Source organism: Parasteatoda tepidariorum, chromosome 4 (assembly GCF_982258835.1).
Source record: "Parasteatoda tepidariorum strain Cologne lab strain chromosome 4, Ptep-v5.0, whole genome shotgun sequence".
Taxonomy (NCBI): Eukaryota; Metazoa; Arthropoda; class Arachnida; order Araneae; family Theridiidae; genus Parasteatoda; species Parasteatoda tepidariorum.
In genome coordinates this window covers 120,709,573-120,733,380 of record NC_141758.1, presented here as the reverse complement: position 1 = coordinate 120,733,380, position 23,808 = coordinate 120,709,573, and the positions used below count along the sequence as shown (strand labels likewise).

Below are 23,808 nucleotides of genomic sequence, written 5' to 3'. Positions count from 1 at the left end.
GGTTTGCTTTTTTGGCAATGTCATAATAATATAGATAAATTTGAAGATAGTTAAAAGTAATATTAATAAATGTAATACGTTTGCTTCCAATCAGTAGTTAGTGAAAGTCACCTAGGAGTTAAGGGCATCAGCAGAAATTTTTCTCAGGGGGTGCAACTAGCAAAATGTTAATTCAAAAACCGTTTTTTATTGCAAAATATATTTATGTGTGTTGTAGATCAGAAATTTTCACAATTTCAATAATTTAACTGCAGCTACAAAGCAAACAATTTACAATTTTTATTAATATGCAAAAATTAAACAAATAATAAATAGCAAACTTTATTTAAGTTTTTTAATTAAAATATAGTATGAGCTCAACAGGAATAAACAGAGCTCTAGTGTTCCATAATTTTAAATTTAATATTAAATAATTGTTATATCTTCCAATCAGAAAAAAATATATTCATCTATCCATCGTTTCATTTTTTTTCTTCAAAACTTTGATTTTTATTGATTCTACAAATAACTTTACTAAGCTAGTGTTTTTTAAATTTAACCCGTTTAAGAACCAGTTATCCAGTTGAATTAATTATGTCTTAATTTTCTTGAAGTGATTATTTAAATTACATAAATGTCTGTCCTCAAGACATTAGTATGTTCCTAATTTTGTTTTTATGTCTTGTTATGAGCTATTATGCAATATAGAAAACAAATGTTCTTCCAAATACTACAGTTTTCTTACTTGAAAGTGACCTCATTTTTTATGGTTTTAGAATTGGTTAACAAAGAGAAATTTTACAACTGTTAAACTGTATTACATAACTAAGTGCTTATTTCTCAAATAAATCAATATTATGTATCAATTGTTATATTGATACATAAAGATTTAATGGCAAAGAAACTAAAAATTTATAAAAGTTTTTAGTCAAAACAAATTGTTTCATTAAAACAAATACTTATTTAATATCTACAAAATTAAATAAATATAAAATAAGAATGGGTTCAAAACGAGAAATTTTCAATGTTACATTGATACATAAAGATTTAATGGCAAAGAAACTAAAAATTTATAAAAGTTTTTAGTTAAAGTAAATAGTTTTATTCAAACAAATAATTATTTAATACCTACGAAATCAAATAAACATTTATACACTCACATATTGGTTTGTCAAATATTGGAAGGACGGGTGGTGCTTGTTCTCCATCTAAAATTTTGATTAGCAAGAGAGTCAGTTAAAAACATTCTAATACTGTCTTCAGCAGATGTATAACCATCATCCTCTTTTTGGGGGTTTTCACAATATACCCTAATATAAACAGAAATTAACAAAAATGTATTACATAATGAAAAAATGGTAAACAGTAGAAAATTAAGTGTAAAAAAATACAGAATTGGAATAAATATACATCTGTAAATGAATACTTTGTACGCATAAAACGCTAACATAACCCTAAAAAAAGGGACGGATTCGTTTCTTTCTGTTGGCCACAACAATGCCTCAATTGCATCAAGAAACGAAACACGAATAATTCCTGATCGCGAGCACTAAGTTAAATAGCAATGACTTAATGAAATTTGAGGATCAGGACCAAAAGTCATAGAATAATTCAGTTTTCGCCACTATTTATCGCGACATAAATGAAAATTTTTGAATAAATTTTTTAGGCCTAAATGTGTGGAATTATGTTCCTTTTCATTCAGTTAAGAAATCAGTAAAATACAGATGATTGAAATATGCAAGAAAGACAGAAGTAAATGCAAAACATTTCCATGACTTGCACTAGTCATTTTCAAACTTATATTTTGGATATCTAAGTTAAACAAAATTAAACACATATGAAAGAAAAGTTTTATGCCTTTGTTAAGTGGAAATGTAGAATTTTTAAAAATTTAAAGTGTGTCATTCCCAAAATAAATAAAAAATGGCAAGTCAGCATAAGTTGCCAGTGCCGAATTGTTAATTTTAAATTATACAAACACAAATGTATAAATTTTTATCATATTGAGATGAATTTTAATATCTGATGTCCAATAAGTGTTAGTTTTAAGTGACGGACATCAGTATGATATTATTTGTAACTGATCATAATAACTGTAATATTTATAATAACTATTAGTAAATAATTTAAGTTATTAAAAAAAATTACAACAATAGTTTTTTATTACTACTTGATAAATTCAATTCAGAATGTTTGTATAAAGGAAGGAAATAACTTTTTTCAAGCATACGTTTGCAGCCAGAGTATAGTCTTTGAAATACTGCATGAATAAGAATAAAATACTATTATGCTTCATTATCTAGTCAGAAAGCTAAACAAGTTGTTTGTGAGATGATTCAAAAGAATTAACAGAGAAAATTATTCCATGGCAGGGCCTGCGATAAAGATTTCAAATTATTAGCCAGTAAATTAACCAAATATCTTAAGTATTTGCCAATTTTTCAAAGTCTTTGCCAAATGCAAATCTTAAATTTTCATGATTCATTTTTTTTTCTCACAGAAAATTATTTTACGGTAATTTGTTTTAAGCTTATATTATTTGGACCCAATTCTAATTGGTTATGTTGCGCATGTGCATCCCTGAAAATTACCGCAATTGAATAAAAATATTGATTTGTTTAGAAAAACTCATTTTGAGGGTCGAGTTAAATATAAATTTTTCTTTCCAGTGGAAAAAATAATTTGGCAAAACACAATTTAATTCATCAAATTCACGATTTTATCACATTTTGTGAGGTGGCAAATACTTAGCACAGGCCCTGCATGGGTTGAAGAGCAATGGTGAGCAGGGTTTGCAAACCCCTTGTTCATTAATAAAAACTTTTGCAAAGTATAGAGCTGTGCATTAGCTACTTATCACCCTTTTAGTTTTTTAAATTTAACTAAAACACTTTAGCCTAAAAGTTGATTGGTTAAAACTGTTGAATGACATTATTAAAAATGAAAATTGTTCAATAAAACACGAATAAAAATGAAATAATTAGAGCTCAGTCTATTGTAATTTTCAAAGAAAATAAGAACATCTAATTATCAATTGAATTTTTCTTCAAAATGCACAAATTTATAAACAAAGATATAGTATATGACTAAAATTAAAAATATTTTTGTATCCTTAAAAAAGATTCATGGGCAGAGTTAATGCATTCATTATCAATGCATGAAGAATTTCAAAAAATATTTCTAAAAATTTTAAGGGATACATGCCTTTGGTAAGTTTATTCACAATGACTTAATAAACAGAGAGAAAGTAATAATAATAAATGAATAAATAGTATTAGCATGTTAATTTGAGTTTGAATCTCGATATTTACCAATCAGGATGGACTCGCCAGTTATCACCACGAAAATAGTCCATCCCTAAAACAAAGAAAATAATTTATGTGAACGGTCAAACAAATTAAAAATAAAAATACAAGAATGATTTGAAATGAAAATTTTATTTAAAAAAAGTTAAATTATGAAGACATAAAAAAAAGTAGAAGAATTTTACATTAGTTTTGATTTTCTAAACATAAATAAATATAAACCATGAAGAAAAGGAGTATAAAAAATTCAGCACCTTTTCTTTACTTATGGAAAGCTAGTTTAAACTAGTCAATGTGTTAAAATAATAGTAACTCTCCAAACATTATTTAGACAAATGATTAATCTCTATGATCAATTATAACTTTCTTTCTTCTGCATGCAAGTCGAAAAAGGTTTTCCATCAGCAAGATTGTGCACATTAAAGAAATTTGAACTCATAATCCTCATAAAATAGTTAAAAAATAACAAATTAATGAAAATGCATTGTTTGTTGATAATACGAGGAAGAGTTTAAATAGAAAACAAATGTCAAAAGTAGAAAATAACAGATAGTGAACTATTAAAAAAGAAAATTATTGTGACAATCTAATAGGTATTCAGCAAATAACAAATGAAATCTTATTAGGTCATGCTGTGTATAATAGAATATTAAATATTAAGTTTTAACTTTTGAGAGAGAACAACTAATCAAAAAATGAATTATTTATGTTAATCATACTTTTTATCCAAGGAAGCTCATGTTGCGTGAGTTTTAAATTTTTTCAATTATCCAAATATTTTATAATTTTGATCCTAATTCAACAGAGATAGATACATAAATTTGAAGTAATATCCTGTAAGTAAAAATTGCTGATGCATTGGTCATTATAAATATACATATGTTTTTCCATAACTAAAAGTAGCACAAAAATAATAAAAAGGTTAAAGTATAATATAAAGCTGTTTCTATCATTACCTAAATGCTTATAAACTATGTCTCGATTTTTGCTTCTTATATGCATATGGGTTTATGTTTAAATAGAATCCTAAAGCACATTCTAAAATTGAATTAATATCTAAATATTTTATAATCAAAATGTTTTTATCCCTAAAATCTAAATGCTTTCAAATATTGAAAAATTACATAATAAAATATAATTTTGGTGACAAAAAGTAACACCTACAATCTTCTTCTTTTCTTTTCACTTCAACTTTTCCGATTACTCTATAATGGCCATAAGGTTCAGGCAAAGAAACAGCTAATCTATAAGATACAATAAAATAAAAATGTTTTGTCAACACTTTGATAAGTAATAACAGTAATATAGAAAACTTAAATTTTCAGCATGAAAGAATCGAAACAGATGGCAACAAAATAGAAGTTAAGAATTCAAAACAAATTTTTCTATTTTGTTTTTTCCATTTGGTAATAGAATTTTTCATATTTATTTTGAATAACTTTCATGGACAACTAGCATTTTGTTATTAACTTTCACAATTGCTAATACCAATAATGATTTTTTTTTCTTTTTTCCAGAAATAAAGTAATGTAGAAAATCAAAATTTTTGGGTGCTCAAATATCAGGAATAAACATCTATCCTGCATATTCCAAGAAGTTAAGCTTTAACTCTCAGTTAAAATTATAGAATTAGAAAATTTTTATTTCTATATCTTTACATAATTATTTGAACAAACCCTTGTAGACAAAATTCCATACTTCTATGAGAGAGAATGATGAAATTTGAAGAATAAAAGTCGATAAAATGTTATGCTACGATAAAATGTATGATAAATGCTACAATAAAATGCTGTTAGTTTTAAGGACTGGAATTTGGAAAAGAAAAATATCCATATTTATTTTGAAAATATTGGCAAAAATCTTGGGTCCTAAATGATTTATTTTCTTAGGGACAGCAGAGAAAGAGAGCACTTCAGGATCTGCTAAATGTTGTGCCTAAGACCTTACAAAGTCTAGAGATATTCTGAAATTGAATGTAATAAAACTTTTCATTACCGTAAATGAGTAAAAAAATTTTGAAGTGTACATTGAATGGAACTTTTAGTATAGATATAGGGGCATCAGATATAGTAAAAGACTCTGCCTCCTGTTTTCTAACACTCATCAATCGCTCGGAAAGGGACTCATAACAGAAATTTTTTTAATGCTTTGGCTTCGCTAAGGCTCCAACAATTTTAATATATATTTATATGTGATTTTTAATTTCAGATTTGAAACTTTTATTACAAAGAGAAACAAAATAAGCAAATAAATAAAAAATAACGTAATCATCAGCTCACACTTAAAATATAAATTTAATATAATTCCCAGTTCAGATAGTTGTTCATTCTTAAGGAAATAATTGAATCTAATAAACTTTCATTTAGAACTGATCTTAATTCATTAAATTACAAGAATAGCTTTTCTACCACAACTTGGGTAACAGACAATGTAGTTACAATGCAGCAGGTTTCTTGAATGTTTGTAGGACACGATGAAATTTCTGAAACATTGATGCATGAGTATGATAGAGCTGTCACTGCTTTGATTCTAACAAAAAGGAGCAGTAGCAAGGAAGCCACTGTTGGCTATAAAATCCCAAGACAGGGGGCAGCATCATAAAAAACATCACACTAGGATCGACCAGTGGTCAATTCCCACTTCCATGTTGAGACTATCCCTGCAAGTGTGGAGATGAAGGAGAATAGATTCGTTCAAAGGGAACTTATTTTATTTAAAAACAATTCTCTCAATTTTTATCATTATTTTGGAAGAGACACTGGAATGTTCACAAATTCCATTGTGACAGAGGGAACCTCAGATGAAGCATCTGCTCCCCTCTACATACACTCTATAATAAATCTATTTCTTATTATATGTAAAAGTGATTAACTTATCCAAATGAATTAGGCTGCATAAATTTAAGTCTAAGCTAAATCTTACTTCGAGCACGATCGACAATGGAATATGCGTCGATCCAGGTATTTGAGCTTGTTAAGGTTTACCTTTACAGTTAAATGGTAGGTACTAGGCACAATGGGAAAAGTAATTTAAGAAAATTAGGCAGTGGCCAGAAGGTTGAAACGGGGTGGGTGGGGGTGCTGTGATAGCATTAGCACAATGGGGGAAATTTAGGGCTACAGCACCAAGGAAAATAAAGCTTAGGAGTGATCTGGCTCTAGGTCTCTACCCAGGAGAATGGCTTCGCCATTCTACACTATTTCTTATACTATAATCATAATTACAATAAAATACTTTTGAAGAAAATATCATAAAGGGAAGCATGCTAACTTTACTATAGAAGAGTTTAAAGGAAAATAAACAATATTAATAAAATATGAGAAACATAACAACATAGAAACTAGACAATAACTATTTCTGGGGACAATATGAAGGAAGACTCAAACACTTACGAAAAAGGAGTGTCATCAATAGGTCCATAGTAGTAAGAATTATTCCGAGTAACAATTCTTTTCTGCTCCAGATAAAAAAAAAAGAACATTAAAATAAGTAACAAAGTAAAAAACCCAAGGAAACAGCAAAATTATTTGTATAATAAACAAAAGCAGTAATAAAGGTAAGAAAAATTAATAAAAATGAATTATATTAAAATCTTAATCGATTGCTAAATAGCAAGATAATTCTAAGATCATATTAGATCACTTCATTATCACAAATTAAAAGAATGCAAAAATTTAATTTATGAAATCTATTGGGAAAAATAATACATTATTTGTTATCATTATTATCTTCATAAATTTTTTTTTAATAATTAAATATGGTTATGAATAATATTTTAATAAAAAAATTCATGTTCACAAAAAATTGTAATTTACTTTAATTTTTTTTCTCCAGCAAGTAAATCTGTGACAGAATAAAATGTAAACAGTTTCTTAGAAATTGCTAAGCAACTAGAAAACTTTAGTTTCGTTTAGATGAGGCGAATTGCAAATAACATTACTTGCATGCATTACAGATGAGACAGGTTCAACCAAACCCCGATACCAGCATTATAACAAAACAAAAAAAAGTTTTCAGAAACTAATGGAGAACTTCCTATAAAATTTAAATATATTTTTTTTCTACATACAAGTATCTGTTTAGTTAAGTTATTTGGTATAAAATATATGCAAAGAGCATTAAGAATTTAGAAATTTTTAATATCACGGCCTGAAAATATTTAATTTTAAATAATGTATTCTATATGTCAGTAAATATTGGCCTTATAAATAGCTTTTAAGAAATTCTCAGTGTTTTTACTTATCAAATCTTTTGCTCAAATCAAAAGATTTTGGGATTACTCTCAAAGAGTGAGTTTGAGCTCACTAGTTTGAGTTGAGCTAATTTCAATACACTTGGACTGGCTACATTTTCCCCATAAGAAGTTTTAGTTAATGACATCATCATCATTGGCACGACAGCCCAGGGTGGGACATAGTCTTCTCTAGAAAATTTCTCCATGTCATTTTTCTTGTCACCAGATCTTACTAGTTCGAAATGCTGATTATTTTAAAATCCCAATGATTGAGTCATTCAAGTTTTGGATGTCCTCTAGCTTTACTAACAACTGGTTTGTGTAAGAATATCTTATGAGTTGGACTAGTTGTATCTAAACAAATGTGCCCAACAAATCTCATTGTTCAAATTTTATTATATCTATGTCCTCATAAATTATGAAAATTTCTGTAGAAAGTGCCCTCTTTGACTTTGCCAAAAATGGTTTGCAAGATGTTTTTTTTCCACAGATGGTTAACATAAGCTTCTTTCTTCGGGAGAGTCTAAGTTTCAGATGTATAGATAAGGATTGGGCATCTAATAGTTTTGCACAGGAGTAGTTTTGTATGTCTCTTTACGCATACTGATCTAAGGCCATTTAAACATTTTTAAAGTATTATTTGAACTTCTATTGCTTTATAAAACATAACATTGCTGCATAAAACATTAAGGTGAAATACTACACAAGGGTATCTCAAATTCCTTCCAGTCTTAAGTCATTGTTAAGAGGAAAAGGGTAACTAACAAAAAGGGTTTCTCTGAAATTAAATAAGTTCCATTTTTCTGAGGAAACAATTTGAGCACACGAACAAAAACTGGGGAAAATGTCGAAGCTAAGTGAATACAACACTAAAAAAAAATTGAGTGACATAAAAAAAAGTTGCAAAACTTCTCTGGTTACTTGATGTCATAAAAAATTTCAAATTTTATTGACAATTAATTAAGGAGAACTACTTACAAAGCCTTCAATTGGAATTTTTACAGCCATTTTCCCCCAAACTATTCTTCTGTCTACCATGTTTTTTCTTATCTGAAACAACATAAAAAGTTCATTAGTAACGGAAACCAGTTTTAAAAGTAATTTTAAAATAAAATAAAATTTCATACTTACTATTAGCAACTGATCTTCAAATTCCTTGGAACAGACATAAAAAATACAAGTTGCAGTTAAAAAGAAAAATAAACAATTGATTATGAACACATACAAAAAGTAATAAATTTGCAAGCATTACAAATTAATAACTGTCAAATCTATCATAAGGATTAGATTACTTCAATGAAAATTCCATGCAAACAAAATGTAATAAATTAAAATATTCAGGGTTTATAGGAAATGTAATAATTTTGATGCTATGTCCATAATTACACACAGTCTCATATAAAAGTGTTTTATTATGTTCATGGAAATAGAATTTCCAACCTCTGCTAAATTTTATAAGTTTAAATTACCAGATCAGTCAGGGAATTTTCCAGAACATTTATGCACTGTTGTACACCCTTGGTAAAAATAATGCCATTACTAAAATATTCGATAATGAGTTTTTTTTAAAATTATAGCAGTTTGAGCACACAGTTTTCTGACACAATTTATAGTAAAGGGAAACTGTTTCCAGAGATAAATATATCATTTATTAAATTATATATTAAACTACATAGTATTAAATATACACACACCATCTAATAAAGAAAATCGATGTGTATACAGCACCTAACTCTCAGCAGCTAGATTATTGAGGAAAAATACTACCAGTATTAGTTGAATTATGGATTAAAGTCTCCCATTTCTTCTACAAGCAATGCAAAACAAGATTTTCAAACAAAAAGTCTTTAATGAAGGAGTAGTGGTGAGTTTCAAGTCAATATTTCAAAATAGCAAGTTTGACAGTGAAGAATAACTTTAGATGTAACATGAAAATAAAACTTTCTGTCCTTTTTCATTAATTTTTACAGAATTACACAAGTTAAAAATGTACAGAAATATAAGTCACAATTAAGGGCCAGCACTGGATACAAGGCGACTAAATACAACAAATTGTGAATAAAAAATTGCCTGTCAGTTGCAACCGAATTGGCACTTTTTCGTCCAAAATGCACGCACGTGCATTAGCAAGCAGGTTATTATTTTTTTTTAATAAACATAGAATTATTCTGAATATTTTTTTATATTCTAAAAATTACTTTATTGCAGCCTTATTTTTTAAATTTTTTCTTCATTTTAGATATGAACACTGCAGCGTTTACCATATTTTGGGAAATGACTTAAATTATTAATAACAACACCTTTTTTAAATTGCTTAACATTTTCATTTTTTGAAAAAACATAAACATGTTTAAAAAAATGGCTACGGTTGAAAATCCATTGGCTAGTATCAAATTTTCTTAATTTTTTCCAATAACTCACAGCATTATTGCGTCTTCACTCTGAAATTTTTATGGGTTTTTATAAATTCCTAAATACAATACAAGTCAAATTAAAGTTGCAAACCAGAAAATAATTTTAACAAAGAAGATCAGACTGAATATGGAGTTTAATAATACAAGACAAAACACTGCGGCAAATTTAAGCAATTAAACTAAGACTGTCAAAAAAAAAAAAAAGAAAAAAAAAGAGAAAGACTACTGATGTATTTCAAAACAGAGGGAGTATAAAGCTACTTAAAACTATAACTTTGTTTTGACAAAAAATAATCATATGAGTTGGCTATGTTAATAAGATTGAAATTTTCAAGGATATTAACACAGAGAACAAAAAATAGGAAAGAATAACTTACATACAAACCAGAATTTGTGTCAACTAATTCAACTTAGTGTTAGGTCGACATTTCTGTATCCTGGCTTAAGTAACTCTTGAAACTATAAGAAAATATTTCATATCATCCCAGAATAGTACAAAAGATTGCATTTCAATCCAATGCTTCAATTAAAAAAAATTATTAAGGTCTTGGCATACTAAAACTGTACTAATGAACCAATTACATTTTTAAGGCAATTAATTTCTCAATTACTTCATTAGAAAAAAATTATTTATATTACTTTCTTTAGTAAAATTATTTTTATACAAAGTACTATCTGAAATACAGTAAACATAATATGCACTGCAATAAAATCTACATATTGCATTGCAATGTATTTTACTTAATTTTTTCCCCTTAAAACTGCTAAAATAATGGTTATTAAGATGCTTCTCGTACAATGGACGCTTAATTATTTTGTTTTACGTAGATTTTACTTTGGATAAACGAGAGCTCGACGTGTATGTGTGTAAAATGTTTTTGACTTCTTAATTAGTTCCAGAGATATGGTGAAATATTCAAAACGTCAAATTAATATTAAGGGACCAAATTCTAAATCACACTCCTTTCTTAATCATTGAAATCATTTTTCAAGATTTCAGCTTTCCCCATATTTTGAGTGCCAAGAATTCCAATGAGCTGTAAAAAGTTATGGTTTAATCAAAGAAAGTATATTTTTGTGTGTTTGATTTAAATTTTAAGGAAATTGACAAGCATTTCAGCGTATTTAAAGTTAGTTCCTCAAATCATTAAGATTGCATTGTAGCATACCTGCCAACATTGGAGAAATAAAATAATGGAGATTTTACTAGTGACATTTTTTTAGGCTACAAGTAAAGTTTTGATACATCAAGCATAATGATGTAAGTCAAAATTGGAAATAATATAAGCACTTACCTTTAACGAAGTAAAAAATAAGTAAATAAATCTTAATCTAAAGAAGATCTTTTTAAATCATGATTTATAATTACTTAAACTATTAACACTCAATATACTGCATTACTGGCAATAGCACCATCTGTTGAGGACTAAGAAGTATTTTTGACATCAGCGGATATTTTATCGCCATTTTTTCAACAAAAAAAATTTCTTCAACATATATGGAGAAACTTGGATATGGAAAACTATATGGGTAAAAAGGAGATAGTCATAAAATACAGGAGCCTTCGTTAAAAAAACAGGAGACTTGGCAGGCATGTTGTAGTACACGAAACTCAGATCAAAAGTTATTAAAGCGTTCCATTTTCTTATTTTGCTACCATATATCATATGTTTTATTATGAGCATATCTAATTCCAGAATAATTTTTAAAAAAAAAACTACTAAAGGAATTAATATAGATAACATATATGCAAGTTCGAATCTATATTGTCAAATCTCAAAAAAAGTAAAAATTGGTCGGAAAATAAATCATAAAAACAATAAATAGGAAATATAAAGCAAATCTATAAGAGACAAAAGTTTTTTTCTCCTTCAAAAATTTTAACTCTCATTCCTATTTAGATTAGTGCCTATAATATAATAATTATTACAGTGCCTAATATGAGGAGGAAATACACAGTTTGCTTAATGCGTAAAATAATAAAGAACAAAGAAAGGAGAGAATAGTAATTTGAAGGAATTTGAAAAGTGCTATATTTACAAAATTTGAAATCAATAAATTGATGATTGAGAAATGATTCGAGTTTTTTTTAGATATGAATGAAAAATTCTGCGCAACATTTTCTTTTAAAGTAATAGAAGAAATTATTCAATGAGACAAAAGAAATTACATTAAAATTTAGAAAAAGTTATAGGAAATGAATTTAATTTAAGAAATAAGTGCTGATATTAGTTCAGAACATTTTAATAAACAAGTGATATTAAGTAGCATTGAAAAAAAGTTACCAATGGTCTAAGCCAGGGATGGGCAAACTTTTTTGGTCGAGGGCCAAAAATCGAGAAAAAAAATGTTTGGTGGGACAAATAAGACTTTCAAAATTTAAAAAAAAAGCGATATACAAGTTTTAATTTAAATATTTTGTGAGATGAATGAAATTGCGATTTCGTTTTTAAAAGTTAACATATTAAGGTTCGAAGTGAGATGTGCCCATTTTACGGAACAAGGCTAAATGCTTTTCTGTTAGTCCACTTCTGAAATTATTCTTTCTAAGGTTCAAAGTTGAAAACTCTTGTTCACATATATAAGATTAAGCAAACATAGAGCTGATTTTCTGGGCATGAAATATTAAATTTTGGAAACCAGCTTTTGGTAATGATTTGTAAAATTTTCCGGATAAAACCTTCCGGTGGGCCACAGTTGGCCCGCGGGCCGTAGTTTGCCCATCCCTGGTCTGAGCTCTGGATGAAAAAGTACATGCTCATTATTTGTAATTGCAAATGAATAAGCATTGACTCCAATCTAAAAAAAAAAGAATAAATATTTTTATGCACATAATACAAACTTTTAACAATACATGAAATACGACACACACTGCAACCGCCATATGAAATTATAAATAACAAGTGTCTGAAAAAAGCAACGTAAAAATGTTCAACATAGGTTTGAAACTTAGTTCTTGCCCCTACAATTTCTTAAATAAATGTAATAAAAATAATTGCAAATGTTACTTTGCGATAGTAAAATTAAGATAAATTTAAATATAAATCTTAAGATATTAGTAAAACTGTTTTAGTTAATAAGGGGATGTGTGTGTGTTTTTATGGCAAGCAAATTATTATGTTTTTAAAATTTGAAACTTTATTTAAAGTCAAACAGGAAAATACAGATATTTTTTTTTCCTTAAATTTACAGAATAGTTAAAGACATCAAATTTCAAACATGTAGTAGAAGTAGAATGAGTCACACACTCAACATTATCTACCACAAAAATAATTTCAAGCATACAAAGTAGATTAAAAATTTTTTTTGTAGAAGATTCATTCAAAAAATTTAATTTTGCTGATAATTGGATTTCTAAGATAGTTTCAACTTCTTTTCAAATGTACAGTTTTGAATAGTATACATTGAAAAAACTGTAAGGTAACTTTACTGACCCTATGACAGTTAGAAATAGAAAAAGAAAGTCACATAATGACTTGTAGTTTGTTCTGCATTGTGAAATCAGAAAATAAACAGTGAAGTGGTGTACAGGACAGAACTTGCAAAGCAAATAGTAAATATTGCAGAAGTGAATAACTTGATTAAGTATATTCTTCCATTATTGCATAAAAATTTCTTAAACACATAGTGAATATTTTAATGCTCTAAAATAAATTCTCTTAAAAAAATATGATTAAGAAGATTTGATTGTCAAAAATAATAAACAGCAATTATTAATAACAGCCGTTTTCCATACGCTAATATTTTCCTTAATCTTCTAAGAAAAAAAAAACCTCACTTAATATCAAGTGCTAAAAATTCCACATAAGAAGAAAAATGCAATCTTACTGCCATGATTATCAAAATTAAAAAATAAATAGAAAAAAGTTATACGAACAGAACCAATTCTGCGATTGGTCAAAATTTGCTTCAGCGCATTAAATATTATCGCACTGAGTGATCGATATAAAAGACATTCTGAATAAAAAAAATGCAGAGTTCAGAATCAGTTGCAATTAGTATCATGGTGATATTGGCCTTTTTTTCCCTTCAAAACCTTTTTTTCATGCAAAACTAATGCTAGCCTTTAAAACTTGAATCAAGTTTTATCAGAAAATGAGAACCCTATGCGCTTTTAATAAATTTTGATTCTTAGTTATTCATTGTAATTTTGATACGAAAAACTGTTTCTATGTGAAAAAATAGCTTCTTGGCTGAAAAATGTTGAATTAAAAAAAAAAGCATAAATAAAATAAAAACGCAATAAATGAAACTATATAAGGGCAATAATTCAAAGCAATAGTGTTTTTCAGGTTCAATAGCTAAACTTGAAAACTTTTGGTAAAAAAAAAAATTAGGAAAAATGAATTATTAAAAAATTAGTACATACTTTAAAAACATACTGATTTAAACAATGTTAAAAAATTATTTATATTTAATTTACTATACTGTAAAAAGAAAATCAAGTTTAAAGCTGATTTGATTTTTTTGACACAAATAACTATACTAATGTATATAGTGAATATGAAAGATACCTTATAAGCTCTTGTTAATTTAGTAATTTCCTTGATAGGAACATCAGTAGCAGCCACTCCCAATAAACTAGCAGACTTGATCTAAGAGAAAGTTTATTTCAACTCACAGAAAAATAAATAAATAATAAAAAAACTCTTACAAGAATAAAGAAGGGAAATATGCTGCAAGTTTCACAGTTTGCAACGTTAGGCCAGTATACTTACATTTCGTTTATCAAATACTGGAGTGGCAACTGCAGTCATTAATTGAAGAGGCTGAAAAGAGCAACACTTCATTAGAATTATAAACTTATTTACATAAAAATAACCTAGCTTTTTTATTACAGAGATTAATGGCACTACTTTTCGATTTGTTAAATAAAGATTTTTGCAAAAAAACCAACAATTATTAACACCAAAACGTTGTTAAAGCAAACATTCATTGAACCACTTGTCTTTTTGCATTCTTGTCTTTAGATGCTCTAAATAATAATTAACTAATTTTATTTTCTAAATAAAATGTATTAAAATGCTATGTGCAGGCTAGGGTTTGAAATTTGTTGCAGGAAAAAAAGAATCAAATTTCGTGGAAGATTCATGGTATGCAAAAATAAATAAATACAATAAAAGACTTAGATAATGCAATAATAATAAAATAAAATCCTTATTAAAGCAGCTGATTATTAACAAAAATTCATGCTGTGATATATGCATGGCATGTTAAACAAAAGATTCTTTTTTCATTTGTTTTAGTTTGATGTTATCTACTTTCGCTTTCTTATACTACTTTATACATTCTATCCAAGGCTATGCATTCTACAAAATGAGAATTAAAATTAAGAAAAAAACTCAGAATGTAAAAAAAGACATTATAAACAAAGAGCCTAGATGACTAAATACATCAAATTGTATGGAATTCATTAAAACAGGTGTTTATTTTCAGATTTTTTTGCAGTAATTTAATAATTCGGATGATGAGCAAAATACACCATTGCAGTACTTTAGACTAATTGCTACAAACTCAATAGTTACGTACAAAGTTAAAAAAAGTATAGCGCAAGCTTTAATGATGTTTGGAATTTTAATATATTTAGCATATTATTTTAAGAAATAATAAACATGACATTGATGTTTTTGATTTCAAAAATCAATCATTTTTATAATAATTTTGCAATATTATAATTTCCTGTCTAAGAGCTTTGTTAATCACATTGAAAACTCTTAAAAATAAAATATGACACAGTAGAACCTCAATCCAATGTTCCCCCATGCATCGTCTTGTTTGAACAGTTTTATCCCAAATGCTATTCCTATAATGTTAATAATATCAGTTTTTGTTATGAAACAGGCAGATTCCCACATCTGTTTTTCAGAAATTTTACAACACTAAAAAAAATATCAATAAGAAAAAAAAAAGAAGTAATTTCTGATGATACCGATGGAGAAGAAGATAAGGATTTGTTACAGTTTGGGAAAAACGCCTCAATAATCACGCTTGATGTTTATGAATTCATTTCATAAAAATGGTGACATTTGTGGAGTTGTCAGCTTGAAAAATGGTTGTAGAAGCTGAAAAAGTGCAAAGTGATACTGATGAGAATGAAATGGAACCACAACCACTGCCAACATTTGCGAAATGCTTTCAAAATAATGAGAGACTTTCCATAGCCATAGGAAATACAGAAGATGAAGAACAATCTGTCGAAAATGTCAAAAGTTAGTTGTTGTTAGAGGAGTGTTGTTTTCAATGAAATAGTTCCAAATATTTTAAATAAATATATAAATCAGTTATTCTTCTTTCCTTCGCATCTTAAATATTTTTGCAGCAAGAAAATTTCAATTAAAATTTTAATACTTATTTTAAATTTATTGATTTTCCAGTCTATTATTTCTTTACAACTTTTTATGTGTTTTCAGGCCATTATTTAATATTTTTGTTGACCTGCATTCGCCACTTTCCCGTATCTATACATTGTAATGAATTGTTCAACGGGAAACGAGCAATCGAGGTTCTACTGTACACGCTACTAGCAATGTATGAAATTCGGTATTTTACATAATACCTAGAATTGCCCCACAAAGAATGAAATGATTAAACATTATTTTACATAATATTCAGGCATTCTCTGGCATGTACAAGTATTCTACAGAACGTTTTATCTTCAAAGAGATATAGAATGGTTTACCTTTAAAGAGGTATTGCAATGCTTTCTATCAAGTGGTGGAGAGGTGTTAGAGGGTATATATCTATTTTTATCTATCCAAAACTGATGAAATCGATACAAAAAGGCTAAATGATTTAAAACTGTATCACGAAGAAATAGTGATATGCAGCAGCTTAAAAAAACTTCACATCTTTATTTTCAATTAGATAAATATAAAACAAAGGTATATATTAAATGCTATTTTTTTGTTGTTGTTATAATTATGTTAAGTTTAAATAAATATCAATGTGAATAGTTATTATAGATAATTTAATTATTTTATCTCAAATCCAATTAATGCCATCAATTATTCCAAACAATTAATGGCCTTAGCCTTCGTTGCTAGTGTACCTTTCCTGTAAATGGGCAACTCTCATTAACAGGCAATTTTTTAAGTCTCAAGAGTGTCTGCTTAACCAAGGTTTCCCTGTAATAATAATTTTCATGTTTCATACTTTGCCTCAAAACACTAGGCATCCTACATTATGTAGATGCTTTATATATTTCCAGTAACATACATATAAATAAATCATAACTACATTTTTTAAAGACAGAATCATATTACAGATATATTTCATTTAAAAATTCAGGAAAAATACAAGCCAAATAATGGAACAAAATTTTTAAAAAGGTTTTAAGGGTAAAAATAGAATAATTACACATAGTATAAATTACAATCCGAACATAATAGGGTACACACCTGTTTTTTCTTGAACCTACTACGAGGAATCTAATACATAAATAGCACACGCAGAATGTTTCATGAGATAATGTAAAATTCCAGAATGCAGCATGCAGAGAAATATAACAAATGCACACTGTTAAAGAGTTATCCATTAATATTCCAAGTAATACAAAAGACATCTTCCGTTATAATAATGCAAAAAAGCAACAAAAAAAAGCATCATTCCAAATTTTAGTTTTACACACAATTTTCATTGCTTGTTATAAAAAATCAAAGAAAGTTAAAATAATAAGATTAGTTCAAAACTAATTTTATTTTTCATAATTTTTATTAAAAAACACAATTTCCTTCACTATAGTTAATTTTTTAAAATTAATTCATCAGTCTAAATGAGATTAAAGGTTTTCTTCAAGACCCTAAAGTGAATCAGTGAATGTTAAGGCAAACTTAGAAATTACAGGGTATGGATTCATGAAATTTGAAATCATTTGCTTGTTCAGTAATTTACTTGTTTAGTAATTTACTAGAAACAACAAACATCAGGATTTGAATTGGGAATCAAGCAAAACATAGGGTCATTAACTTTAGAACAAAACACAAACCCTAATCTCTTTTGTTTCGTGTTCGGGCTCAGGTGTACTATCAGGATCAGCATAATCTTTATCTTCTTGGGCAGAATGCCACTGCTGAATTCGCATTTGATTTAGTTTGATACGAATTTGTTCAAATTCTCTATCTTTCCATTCTGCTAGGTTGAGGTCAGTTGCCTGAATTTTGTTTAAAAGCAGTAAATATAAGAAATTATACCAAGTACTATTTTTGAAAATTAGATTGGCTCTAATTTTTTCTTAAACTGATGTGAAAAATAGTAATAAGAACTCAAATAAAATTTCATCAAAATTAACAATGAAAAAATAGATTAGTGCATAGTGTAAAATTATTAATCATGAAGCATTATGCATAAAATAATTTAGGTTTAAAAAATGATTTTTAAGATCCTTAAAGCTTTAAAAGAAATCCAAAAAACATGCAAGTTTTAAAGTAATATAGCTGAAGTGGTATAAAAATTGCGGCTAAAATGATATAGCTGAGTTTATTAGCTTATTACTTAAAAACGATGTTCCGATACATGCTCAAATACTATTATTTTAATAAATTTTTATAGCAGAAAAATGTAAAAATATGTCAAACGATTGTGGAAATATTTAACTTATGAACTTTAAATAAAAAATTATTAATTTAATAATAATAATAATAAAAGATAGTGAAGTAAAACTTCTTAAATTATATTTGTATTACAATATATAGAGGACATTCATTATTCATATATTGGATATTCACAAAATATGAGACATTAAGAAACATTTATTCAATTATTAATTATAGTTCATATTAAATATATTGATAAAAACATCTGTGTTATAGAAACAGACATGTACGTAAAAAATTAAGATTTAAATACTAAAAAGGATTAAATTAACAACTCACCGGCACATCTGCATAGACAGATGTCCATACAAATGGTCGTGTACCAGACAAAACAACAGGCCTGCTCATAACTGGCACATATTTCTGAAACAGTAAGAATAGAAATTCATTAAATTGATACCCGACAAAATTTGTCCCAAAATTTTGGTAAAATATTTTTAAAAAGATTTATACATTTCAAATGTTGATAACAGAAAAAGATACGAGTGACAAAAGAGCTTTCACGAGTCTTTCAAAAATCATTACATGATTTTTAACAAAATTGTAGAATATAATAAAAAAAGAGATTACATTGCAGAAATATTAACCATTAAATTCTTATCAAAAATATTCACCTCATCTCACGCACATTTGTTTTAAATTTTATTCCGGTTTAGAATCTAAGACTATGAATTAACATATGAGAAAATTTTATGTTTTTAGCGAGTTCCAATTAATCACACCCAAATAGGTACTTTTTTTAAGCATGATTCATGTACTATATTGCACAAATACTAAAAATACTTATTTTTTCACATATTTTTCTCATGCATGTAAAACCAGATTTTTCATAAGTAATCCTTAAACAATAAACTGTTATTTGACAAGGGGGAGGGTTAGTCTAAAACATGGTTTCATAATATTTGAATAAGCCCTAATCACCTCCAAAGAAGCTCCTAATCACAAAAAATTAAAAACTTCAATTTTTAATTCAAAAAATAAATCAAATTCCTTCTTAAAGTAATATTGCATCTTTAAAAAACTAATTTAAATAATACAGTTAATATTTTTTTATTAAATTAAAATAAAAGATATTTTCTAACCTAAAATTGTTATGTCAATAGAAGTGAAGAATTTGTGTTATAAAATTACAAATTTTGTGAAAAGGAGGTTTAATACAAAATTGTTACTTTTTATTGAAAAAGTTGTTTACAAACTTTCCTGAATTTTCAATTTTTGCTGGTTTTTGTAACCAGTTTCTATCTCCTGCAGGTTTTAAAAAGCAAATTTATACCCCCTGAGTTTTTCAGGTTTTTTCTGAGGGACATAAACCTTGTCATTCCAATGGTAGAAAACTTTCGTCATAGATTACAATAATGCAAGGTTATTTCCTTTTACAAATATTTTATGCAATAAAAATATAGGACAACCAGTGATACATTTTTTAGTAAAAAAATGACCATTGAACCAAATAATCTAGAGACTAAAAAAGTTTGCATAAAAAATATACACAGACCTGAACTTTATCCCGAACCTCAGAAAGTGTAGCCATGTGTGTATAAAAACCTGGAAAACAGTAAAATATATTAAGGCCCTTGAGAGTGGAAGACTAAAAATCATACACATACATAGTGAATAAAATGAAAAACTGAAAAAAAAATGAATTTTTGTTCAGAAAATTTGGATCTAAGTTAAATAATCACAAAGCCATGTTTATATTAAAACCAATCCAGAGTAAAAAATTTTTTGGTACTAACGCAACTAGACATTTGCATTGATTCTATTATAAATTACAAAATGAAGCCACAGTCAAAATATCATAATAGGCAATGGAAATTTCAACAACATTGATATCTAGACAGGTATTTGAATCACTAAAAGGAGGAGGAATAAAAATCTGACAGCACACAATGTGACAATTAAATTTCTTAAGTTTTCTGAGTCTAGTTTTGACAAAAAATAAAACTTGTTCTCCAGTTTTTATTTATTGATTACTATAAAACAACTTGCATTATATTTCAGTGTTCTCTTAATGCTACTTATTTCAAAATTCAGAAAATAATTATTTCTACGAGAATGAATATCTCCGTGATCACTAATTTTTTGTAAATAGGAGAGATGGGCAAAATTGGGAAGAGGAATAAAATAGGGAGCAGTCAGTTTTGATTAAATTACTGCTGACATTTATCAGATATGACATGAAACTAGAAGTAGGTATTCATCATTTTATTCAGATATGAATGAAAGAGAGTGCAGACTATTTCTCTGTCAATAGTAATTATTCGAAATATTTATCATAAAAGTTTTAATTTTTACATCATCAATATTACTCTGTAGTTTTTTGTTCTTTAAAGATTTATTTTCAGTAAAATCATCTGATAATGCCTTTTTTTTAGCAATTATTTAAGCAGATTTCGCATCAAGTTTAAAATAATATAACTCTCCCTTTCTGTTAAATGGCACTGTAGAATAAAACTGAGATTTAGTCAGTTGGACAAAATCAAGTAGTACAAAAGGCTATAAGTTACATGCTAGACCAAGTTAAAATCATAGGAAGGTTAGATACAGAGCCCCAAATGTAAATAATGGACACATGAAGCTAGTACCAATGCAGAGAAGTAGGATTAAAGTTTTATTTATGATTTCTGTTAGGTCAGTTACACATAATTTAATAAAAGTTACAAACATATGAAATTCATAATTACTTATGTTCCTCAATTTTCAAGTTTTTTGCTTAGCAGTGTACAGTCCGCAAAAAAAAAGAAAGATATCACCCTGAATAACTTTCGTTCTAATGATCGGATTTTCACGAACTAAAAGTCAATGTTAATGGTTCCCGGGGGTGACCTCAAATATGCTAATTAATTAGTGCTAACTATTAATTAAGTTACAAAATCAGACACAAAAACGTACTTTCTCTGATAAAACATGTATTTTTTTTTTACATATTTGGAATCTAGACACTTGAATTAGGGGGGATAGACAAAATTTTGAAAAAATTTGGTAGCAATAGAGGTTTATATATTTGGCGATAGTCCAGAAAACCGCCAAAAAAAGTCGCCAGCGCAAATGAATATTTTAAGATAACCCATTGACTAATTCAAAAGCTTAATGCTTAATTTTACTAGGTTGCTAGGCAACCTAATAAATGAACTCTGAATGTAAAAAAAATTGAAATAATGTTCTGTGATTGCTGGAAGAGGTTTAATTAATTGTTAATAGAAAATATCTCGAAGTTTCAATGCAATAGACAATTTTTAAGCTGATTTCTGTAAAAAGCAGAATTTTTTTTTTAAAATCTCCTTTGAAAAGAAAATTTGAATTGATTTATGAATTATTTATGATTTTTTAATCCTTTAGAATTTAAATACATGAACTTTTTATCTGATATTATTTAGATATGTTGTTTTTGCTATATTTATTCGAGGATTTCTTACTAAAATCAAATTGACATAACTTATTATAGCTAGATACAAAATTTTAGGGATAATCATTTTTACAGATTTAATCGAGTCTTCTACGCAAGAAAGTTTGAAGAAACAAAAAGTGCTTGAAAAATAAAATGTAGATTGTATAGTAATTCTAATACACATTCACAAGGTTTTCTATAATTTACGATATTTCTTTTTTCCATAACTCTAGGAATTTCTGAATGTTTAGTGGCATTTTAAAAACATTGAAACATGTTATATTTAAGAAAAAAATATTGAAATAATATGTTGTAAATTGTATGATTCATTGTTTAAAAAATCGCTTCATTCTGCTAGATATTTAGGTTACATGGTTTTCTTTGGATAAAGATGATTAGCAAATAGCAGGTTTCGATACATTCTGAAACTTACGTTCGCAAATTCACCATAAAATGTCGCACAACATATTCTTCAATTACGATAAGCTACATTTACCCCCAAATACTGCTACTATGATTACTTTTTTTCTTCTTATATATATCTGATACTCTCTTTTTAAGCAGAGCTCGTAAGATCCTTATGATACTGAAATGGGGGCACAAAAACTTAAAAGATAAAATATTTAATGTCATTAACTCAAAATATCGGGTCTCAAAATTTTAATTTTTAAGTTGAATATAACTTTTACAATATTGATGCTATTACGTTTTTAAAGACCACATAAATCCTGTTAAAATATAGAAATGCTTATGTTTACTTTAACGAGTGTAAAATCCTTATCAAAATAATGATCAAGACTCAAATGTAAAACGGTATAATTGATGATAAAAACTCACCTGGCCTCAAAAAATATGAAGAGGGAAGTAAAAGTCGACATTTTTCGAGCGTTCAAGTATAATCGCCCATTCTCAAAACTTGTCAAGCTTGAATAACATGTGACTTTTATTATTGGACACTCAAAACATGTCTATTTTTATTATCATCTATTATTTTTTAAATCAATAAAGCTTTTATATTTTCGATTCAGTTTCTTAGGATTATCTATTTAGTTACACAACATATTAAATTATTTCACTCCATCAGGGTGCGTAGCGTTTGTAAAAAGTACTAAAAGGTGCTTTTTTGGGGATTTCGTTTTTAAAAGCTTTCAAAAGTGCATTTTTCATCTGGCATTTTTTGTCCTGAATAATTTCTTTTCCCTTCAGTGATATCTGGTGGATCCCATGCATTTCACGAAAAATGGGGTGTTTGCTACGTAATCATTCACGCGGACTTCATGTCGTACCCACGTTATGACTTGCGCTTTCATGCACACTTGAAACCGAAACCCGAGTGCTCCAATTCGGATGGAGAATATCAGATCCTTATGAAATGTTTTTCTTTTTAATTTATTTTAATTTTATTATTGTTTATTTTATTTTACTTCTAACACTTTTTTGACGTAGGGGGTACGGGTACTTTTGTTCTGAGTTCAGGGTCAAGTTGAATTCACTCGATGATGTGGGAAAGTACTGATTGTTTCGATTTACGTCTGTTTCTTTTTGGGTTTTTTTTTTAACGCTAAAACTGTTTACAAAAAGTTTTTGTTTTTCAATGATATCACTGATTGAATATGAATTTTTTGAGTGCTTGAAAATTTTTGTAAAGTGCTTGAAAAGTTTTTAAAAAGTGCTTATTTTTGATTCAAAGATTTGGCTACGCACCCTGTTGATATTAAAATAAGTTTTACATAAGCTATAGATACAGGTCCTTTGATGGAAAAAAATAATAATTCACTACTTTCTAAAAAAATCAATTCCTTTTTTTTTTCTGCAAGCCTTAAATTTTAAAAGTCGAATGTGAAAATGGAATGTCCCCTAGCACCAGGAATCGAAATTAAATAATTTCAAGGAC

General features: G+C 27.5%; 1 pseudogene across 1 annotated transcript in view; it reads right to left on the bottom strand.

Annotated features, from left to right (window-relative positions):
- Positions 1 to 23,808, bottom strand: part of LOC122272930 (voltage-dependent calcium channel subunit alpha-2/delta-3-like) — a 47,664-nt pseudogene that overhangs the window by 5,194 nt on the left and 18,662 nt on the right. The window contains exons 10-22 of the transcript XR_015433359.1: positions 20,022 to 20,071; positions 18,806 to 18,889; positions 17,920 to 18,084; positions 14,654 to 14,704; positions 14,450 to 14,530; positions 12,662 to 12,734; positions 10,313 to 10,396; positions 8,653 to 8,676; positions 8,500 to 8,571; positions 6,680 to 6,741; positions 4,452 to 4,531; positions 3,294 to 3,339; positions 1,140 to 1,289 (exon numbers count right to left, since the gene is read on the bottom strand). The product of XR_015433359.1 is annotated as a voltage-dependent calcium channel subunit alpha-2/delta-3-like (transcript). The remainder of the gene's footprint in view (positions 1 to 1,139; positions 1,290 to 3,293; positions 3,340 to 4,451; positions 4,532 to 6,679; positions 6,742 to 8,499; positions 8,572 to 8,652; positions 8,677 to 10,312; positions 10,397 to 12,661; positions 12,735 to 14,449; positions 14,531 to 14,653; positions 14,705 to 17,919; positions 18,085 to 18,805; positions 18,890 to 20,021; positions 20,072 to 23,808) is intronic.